Consider the following 8,386-nt stretch of genomic DNA (forward strand, 5'->3'; position numbering starts at 1 on the left):
CTAAGTGATAAGTAATCTTTGATACAGTCTGCTTCTTTCTGTGCATGGCACAACTTGTCCTAGATAAGAGTTCCTTGGATGGAGGGAGTGACTGGGGACTGTGAGATCTGCCCATGCTTTGCCATCATGACCAGTTTATATTATCTCTCCTTCTCCTTTTCTAGGGCTTCTTTGTCTTTCTGCTCCATGACTTGTTTGTGGAGAAGTGCTGCTTTCTCCTCTCCCTGCCTTTCAGCTTCCAGGGCCCACTGCTGCTGCCTTTCTGCGTCCCTCTCCGTGGCTGTCATGTCTGCTTGCCACTTTTGGTATTCACACTCTGCTTTTTTTGTTCTTTCTCCGACCTGGCCTGCTCTAGCTTTATAGTTGCTTCACTGGTGCTCATATTTCACTTTACTATTGTTCTAGTTCCCTTATCCAAAATAAACAAACAGAAAAGAATAAAACGCTGACCTTTTTGTGACTGTTCCCAGCCACTACACTTGAGACTCGCTTAAAACTGTTACACCAGTGCTTAAAGTGTAAATCTCAGTTAAACTAACAAGCTGTGTATACATCCTGCTTTGTCTACACCACTGTCACATTTTGGGGTGCAATCCAGACCAGTGAGGGGTTGTGTCACCACCTACACTGCAGCCTTGAGTGCATAACAATGCTTTGCTGTTGTAGCTCCCAACCTGGTCTACTCAAAAACAGCCTACCAGCATGCAGGTCACACCCTGAGTATCTGTGGATAGTTGCAGCGCTTACCCTGAGCAGCCTCTCAGCAACACACAAGTCATACTCTGGCTTCCACCAGCCTTGGTTATTACCTGCAGGTGACCTTGTCACTCTCCCAGTCCTGAACTTTCCCCCCAAAATGTGTGTTCCGCACTGTCCAGCCCTCTCCTGGACAGTTCAGATATTAAAGGCCTGTTGTCCTTGTAAAGAGTCAATATTCAATAGTTTTCTACTTTAGCTGGAGTCACTCAAATGGTTCAGTTTAAACACTGCATTGGATTGGTTTAGATTAAAAAATAAAACAAATTTATTAACAAAAGAAGGTAGGATTTCAAGTAAATTCAGGTATGAGGTAGTAAAGTCAGAAATGTTGACAAGAGAAAGAAAGAAAAAATGTTTTCTAGTAGCTAAAACTTAACAAGCTAGACTTGGTTCATGGTAAAATTCTTACCATGTTTTCCCAGCAAACATGGCTGACCAAATTCGCAAGTGAGGATCTCCCACCAAAGTCAACGGGCTGATTTCTTTATCATACAAGGTGAAAAAAAGAGACTGGAGTTTTCTGCCCCTTTCTTTTGTAATCCAGTAAACCTTTGAAGTGAATTCTTCTGCTGGTTATCCTTCAAAGCAAAATTAATTCAAATAGTAAAGAAGGTGACAGAGTCTGCTGGGGAAAGAGGCTTCATGTTCGGTCTTCTCACCTGTGTTTGCTGAGTTGCAATGTTTTTATCTCCTGTCATCTCTTCTCCCTGCTGTCTTAAGGATTCTGTTTACTACTTATATGTAAATAGAGGTAAACATACATTTCTTGTTCAGGATACTTCTGCCTGGGCAGGGCTGTGTGGTTTTTTGAACACGTGCCAAGAACAACATACAGAGGGATTTCATAAGTTTACATATAATGTTGCTACATACATTTCACCATGATATTATTGACCAGCAGGTTATTAGTTTTCAAATGATATCTTACAAGGCGCATTTTCTACAAAGGTTGTTACAACAATATGTAGGGTGTGAATACAGGGGTGCTTTCAGACTGTGGTTGTGGAAAATATAAATTTAAGTTTCTCTTTTAATTAAATCTAGGAAGTCATTAATACAACTTTAAACTATTTTTGTTTGACTAGGAATTAACAAATTCCTGGTGCTGTATGTATAGAAAGAAATTCGGGACAGGCAAATGCTTGTGTTGTAGAAGTGGAATAGGAGGAAGGCATCACTCTTAATTAGGCAATTCTAAAGTGATATATAATGCTGTAGGAAAAGTACCAGATCAGAAGAAATGAAAACATTTTATGTTTTAAAAGTTTCCTTTTGGTGACCTTAACCATGCTAATTTGTCTTTGATGAAGTGTGACAGGGACTGTCAAGTTAAATGGTCAACATACTCATTATTTAAAGAATAACATTTTTGTAGCAGTAATTCTGGATGTGTTCAAGACATAACCTTGTTCATGGAAGCCTTATAGTTTTCATGTAAGTTACACTCAAGGCCTCTGGAGTCTGCAGCTATTCTGGACCAAAGGCTAGAGAAAAATAGAGAGAATTCTATCACAAGTATTTTGTGACTGTTGTTCTAACACTAAGGTAAAGACCGGTATTTGTCCATAAAGCCACATGTACAGAATCAACTGTTAGCTGCAAAACTTTAGAATGCCAAATATTCTATCACCATGATATTCACTCCTCGTAGATTTATTAATCCTTTCAGCCTATCTATTTATATGGCGAAGAGAGAAATTTAAGTTGCAGGCAGTGGGACAAATACATACACTGCATCCAAATCCTTGTTTTATAGTTTCACTGTAGTACTAAAATAGTAACATTTCATCCATCAGTTCAGCACAAAGCAGAGAAGATGGTTTAAAGCCACACTGGGTGATGTTACATAGGATAAGTTTTTAGACAGACATCTTATGTCCAGGACTATCAAGCTGTGACAGTTTATATAAAAATGATTTTTAAAGAAACTTCAAAATGTCTTTAAATGTATCTGAAGTAAGGGCCCGTAGCTAGTCTGCTAACTACTAGTTCAACCCCCAGGCAGTCTAAACAGCTCAGCTGGGTCCCGTTTGTGCCTCCTGCTCAGTTGACTGAGGGGATCAGAAGAACTGCTCTAAGAACACCATCAGGAGCATCAGCTCTCAAAGCATTTGACTATACTAGTGCCTGCTCTTGCCCTTGTTCCTCTTTGCTCCTGCCTTGTTCCAGTCCTGTCCCAGCCTCACTTCCTCCCTTGAACTTTGGTCCTGCTCCTGCCTTTCCTGACTCCAGGTTACCAAGTTCTGACTTTTGGGTCTGATCTGGCTTGACCTTTGGTTCCAGCATCCAGCTTCTAATCTGGTTATTTCCCTCGGTACTGGGTACCTGACTCATGCCCGACCCACTAGGCCAAACCACCCACATCCTGGTCCCAAACAGTATGTCCTAATGAAACATAACAAAATCCTCAGTCCTCATATACCCCTCCCCAAACTCTTGTAATGAATTCAAAATAAAGTAGTGTCTACCAGCTGCATGAGATTTGAAAGTCTCTGGCATCAGAGCATGTGAAACACCAATCAGAGTCACCAGGTCAACAATATTCATTTGATGTTTCTATATTTCACTAATGCAATTTAAGAGCATTGAAAGGAACAGTCCACCTCTCCCCAAATAAACTTCTGGTGATTTTAGTAGGACAGGATTACCCATTAAATAGCTATTTACTAGAAAAAGGCCCAACCTAGAAAGTTTGGATCCAGAGCTGAACTATCCTAAAGTCTAGTATGTTAAGATCCAGGATTTTGTTTTGACATATATGCAGACAGACACCAGAAGTGAAGTTTGGCTTTAGATCCTGTCTTTCCTAAAGATTAGGGGTACTCCAGTCCATCTTTATACCAACGTTGAGAAAAATGAACAAACCAAAAAAACCAACTAAACAACCACCAAAAAAATCCCCTAATATAATATCTTGTAATAACTTTGGGAAGAGATTTGCCATACTGAAACAAAACACTACTCCACTAAATCAAATATCCCACCTACCGGTGGCCAATACCTGTTGTTTCCAAGACAAGTCAGATGCTATGGTGATGGATGAATCTAAAAATATGTAGAGACCCTCCCCATATCTCAATGCACTTACTTAATTGTGCATAAGTAATAAAAAATGACTTGGCAATGATATCTGTAACCTAAGGGATGACTTATTTTATGCCACCTTGACATCCATGGTGTTTGCCAGTATATGATGAGTTACCACACTTCAGTATCTAAGCCCTGATCTACACTATGGGTTTAGGTCAAATTTAGCAGCATTAGGTCGATTTAACCCTGCACCTGTCCACACGACCAAGCCTGTTTTGTCAACTTAAAGGGCTCTTAAAATCGATTTCTGTACTCCTCCCCGGCGAAGGGTTTAGTGCTAAAATTGACCTTGCTGGGTCAAATTTGGGGTAGTATGGATGCAATTCGACAGTATTGGCCTCTGGGAGCTATCCCAGAGTTCTCCATTGTGACCGCTCTGGACAGCACTCTCAACTCAGTTGCACTGGCCAGGTAGACAGGAAAAACCCCAGGAACTTTTGAATTTCATTTCCTGTTTGGCCAGCGTGACGAACTGATCAACACAGGTGACCATGGAGTCCCAGAATCGCAAAAGAACTCCAACATGGACTGCATGGGAGGTACTGGATCTGATCGCTGTATGGGGAGAAGAATCCGTGCAGGCAGAACTCAATTCCAAAAGACGAAATGCCAGTATATCTGCCAAAATCTCCAAGGACATGATGGACAGAGGCAACAACAGGGACACATAGCAGTGCTGCATGAAAGTTAAGGAACTGAAGCAAGCCTACTGTAGCAGGGTGGTCACCCACTCCTGCCTTAAAAGGCTTAAAACAGCCTGGGGAGAGGGCTGTGGCAGGGAAGGAAAAGTGGGGCTGATTGGGGAAAGCAGCCTCAGATGGGTGCCACACCCCAATCAGGCTGAGGCTGGCTTATTGAGGGCCCAGCTGGCCCTTATAAGAGGGCTGGGGCCAGAAGGCAGTGACAGACTCTCTCTAGCTTTGAGAGGGAGGGACCTGGCTACAGGAGCTGAGAGAAGGTACCTGAAGTGGAGCAGGGCTGGAGGAAGGCCATGGGAGCTGGGAAGCTCTGGCCTGGAAACTCCCCAGGCTGAGGCCTAGTGGAAGGCCAATTAGGTACTGGGGTTGCAAAGGGCGGCCCATGGCTAGGCAGAGGCAGCAGGTCCAGACCCTTCTTGCCTGTGATGAGTAGCTTTTACACTGCAGTCTGTCCCAGTGAGCGGGGACTAGATGGTGATTGGCAGTAGCCCATGACTGAGGCAAGGTGGGGACAGAGGGTTGAGGGTTCCCCTGGGTGAGGAGACCCTGAGACTGGGGGTATTGCCAGAGGGCAGCACCCCAAAGACAAGGGGCACTGGGTCCTGGGAGGAACACGGAGGTCAGCGGCAGCAGGACACTGGCCTGAGGAGGGCACACTGTGGAGTGGAAATGCTAATTCTCTAAGATGACCAGCAGGAGGCGCTGCAGCAATGAGTCATGCACCACGACACCTACCAAAAACCAAAGTAAACGGTCGCTCTGGGTCAGAGCCTCATACGTGCCGGTTCTGGGATGAGCTGCATGCAATTCTAGGGGTGGCCCCTACCAATACCCCACCATAGTCCATGGACACCAGCAAAGGGGGAGTCTCATGCAACAGGGATGAGGATTTTATGGAGGAGGAGGAGGAGGAAGAGGTTGAGGATAGAGCCCAGCAGGCAAGTGGAGAATCCCTTCTCCCTGGCAGCCAGTAACTGTTCATCACTCTGGAGCCAATATCCTCCCAAGATGGGCTCCCGGACCATGAAGCCAGAGAAGGCACCTCTGTAAATATAATACAGAGTTTAAAAGCAAGCATGTTTAATGATTAATTTACCACACCAAGTCAGTAGCAAGTAGTCTGGAATCATTGCAGAACAAAACATTGCAGTGAATGGGCCCGGGCTTTGGTGGCATTCAAGCAACACCCCACTGTTAGCCATGCGGTGGTGGGAGGCCCGTCCATGCTGAGCTGTTCGCATTTGGCTGACAGGGATCTTCCCTGATACTAGCCACATGGTCAGGGGAGAGAGGGGTGAAGCAATCGTCCCAAAGAATTGGGTGGGGGAGGGTTGAATTGCACTGCACATTTACCCTAAAACTGCAGCCCGTCCTTTTAAAGGCCAACCCAATGGGCTTTGCTTGGTATGGGAAAAGAGGGCGCTGCTGTTTGAAGTTGTTACCACGTTATGAAGGTTGAAGAAGCCGAAACCCTTTGCCTTACCATGGCTGCCTGCAAATTGAATTCTGTTGCCCAGCCGAGCATGTGTGATGTGTCACACCAAACCAGCAGGCACTCAATTTAAGAGGCAAAATGCGACCTTGTACCAAAAGTATATATGCTATGTAATGTGAATCGCTTGATTCAGTGTGAAATAGTCTTCCCTTTGTTCTCTAAAATGTATCTTTTTGAATACCACTCTCCCTTTTTTCCTTCTGCAGCTGCAAATGTTTCTATGCTCACTCTATCATCTCCATCCCAGAGGCTAGCGCAGATTAGAAGGCAAAAAAACCACTTTCACAATGACGTGTTCTCAGGGCTCATGCAGTCCTCCTGCACTGAAAAAGCTCAGCAGAATGCGTGGAAGCAAACAATGGCAGAGTCCAGGAAAGCATTAAATGAACGTGATGAGAGGAGGGAAGAGCACTCTGAGAGGAGGCAGGATGCAATGCTGAGGCTGATGGGGGAGCAAACTGACATGCTCAGGCGTCTGGAGCTTCAGGAAAGGCAGCAGGAGCACAGGCCGCTGCTGCAGCCCCTGTATAATCGCTTGCCCTCCTCCCCAAGTTCTATATCCTCTTCACCCAGACGCCCAAGAATGGGGAGGGGAGCCTATGGGCACCCAGCCGCTCCACCCCAGAGGACTGCAAAAACAACAGAGGCTGGCAAAGTTTTGAACTATAGTGTGGCCTTGTCCTTCCCTCCTCCCCCACCCCACCCGGTGCTTCCCTCCTCACCACCCCTCCTGGGATATTTTGCAAGTTTTCCCCCTTTTTGTGTGATGAATTAATAAAGAACGCATGATTTGGAAACAGTAATGACTTTATTGCCTCTGAATCCAGTGATCAAAGGGGAGAGGTCAGTTGGCTTACAGGAACATATAGTCAACGAAGGGGGTGGGTTCTCATCAATAAGTAACAAACAGAACTGTCACATGATAGCCTGACCAGTTTTGAAACTGGTTTTCAAAGCTTCTCTGATGCGCAGGGTTTCGAGCTGTGCTCTTCTAATCGGCCTTGTGTCTGGCTGCACGTAATCTGCCACTAGGCAAATTTGCCTCAGCCTCCCACCATAAACATCTCCCCCTTATTCTCACAGATATTGTGGAGCACATAGCAAGCAGCAATAACAATGGGAATATTGGTTTCGCTGAGGTCTGACCTAGTCAGTAAACTGCGCCAGCGAGCTTTTAAGTGTCCAAATGCACATTCTACCACCATTCTGTACTTGCTCAGCCAACAGTTGAACTGCTTCTTACTACAGTCCAGGGTGCCTGTGTATGGCTTCATGAGGCATGGCATTAAGGGGTAGGCTGGGTCCCCAAAGATAACTATAGGCATTTCAACATCCTAAATGGTAACTTTCTGGTCTGGGAAGTAAGTTCCTTCCTGCAGTTGTTCAAACAGACCCAAGTTCCTGAAGATGCAAGCATCATGCACTTTTCCTGGCCATCCCACATTGATGGTGGTGAACATCCCTTGTGATCCATCAGTGCTTGCAGCACCATGGAAAAGTACCCCTTGCGGTTTACGTAGTGGCTGCCCAGGTGGGTCCAGTGCCAAGATAGGGATATGCATTCTGTCTATTGCTCCACCACAGTTGGGGAACCCCATTGCAGCAAAGCCATCCGCTATGACCTGCACATTTCCCAGAGTCACTACCCTTCAAAGCAGCAGCTCAGTGAATGTGTTGACTACTTGGATCACAGCAACCCCCACAGTAGATTTATCCACTCCAAATTGATTCCCGACTGACTGATAGCTGTCTGGCGCTGCAAGCTTCCAGGAGGCTATCGCCACTCACTTCTCAGCTGTGAGGGCTCCCTCCTCTTAGCATTCTTGTGCTTCAGGGCAGGGGAAAGCAAGTTACAAAGTTCCATGAAAGTGCCCTTACATATGCGAAAGTTTCGCAGCCACTGGGAATCATCCCAGATCCACAATGCTGTGAGGTCCTACCAGTCTGTGCTTGTTTCCCAGGCCCAGAATCAGCATTCCATGGCATGAACCTGCCCCATTACCACCATGATGTCCAAATCGCCAGGGCTCATGCTTTGAGAGAAGTCTGTGCCCAGGTCCTCATCACTATCATGATCGTGCTGTCGTCACCTCCTCACCTGCTTTTGCAGGTTCTGCAGGATAATGCATGAGGTGTTTACAATGCTCACAGCAGCAGTGGTGAGCTGAGCAGGCTCCATTCTTGCTGTGGTATGTCATCTTCAGTAGAGCAGAGTTGTGGTGGAGGAGGATGGTTAGCACCACGCACATTTCCTGAGGAAGAACACACGTATCCAGGAGCCCATTTCAGACAACCTGGAGAAATTTGCTATTGAGGCAATAGCAGCAGAGCACAGTTGCAGCGG

Source organism: Chelonoidis abingdonii, chromosome 6 (assembly GCF_003597395.2).
Source record: "Chelonoidis abingdonii isolate Lonesome George chromosome 6, CheloAbing_2.0, whole genome shotgun sequence".
Taxonomy (NCBI): Eukaryota; Metazoa; Chordata; order Testudines; family Testudinidae; genus Chelonoidis; species Chelonoidis abingdonii.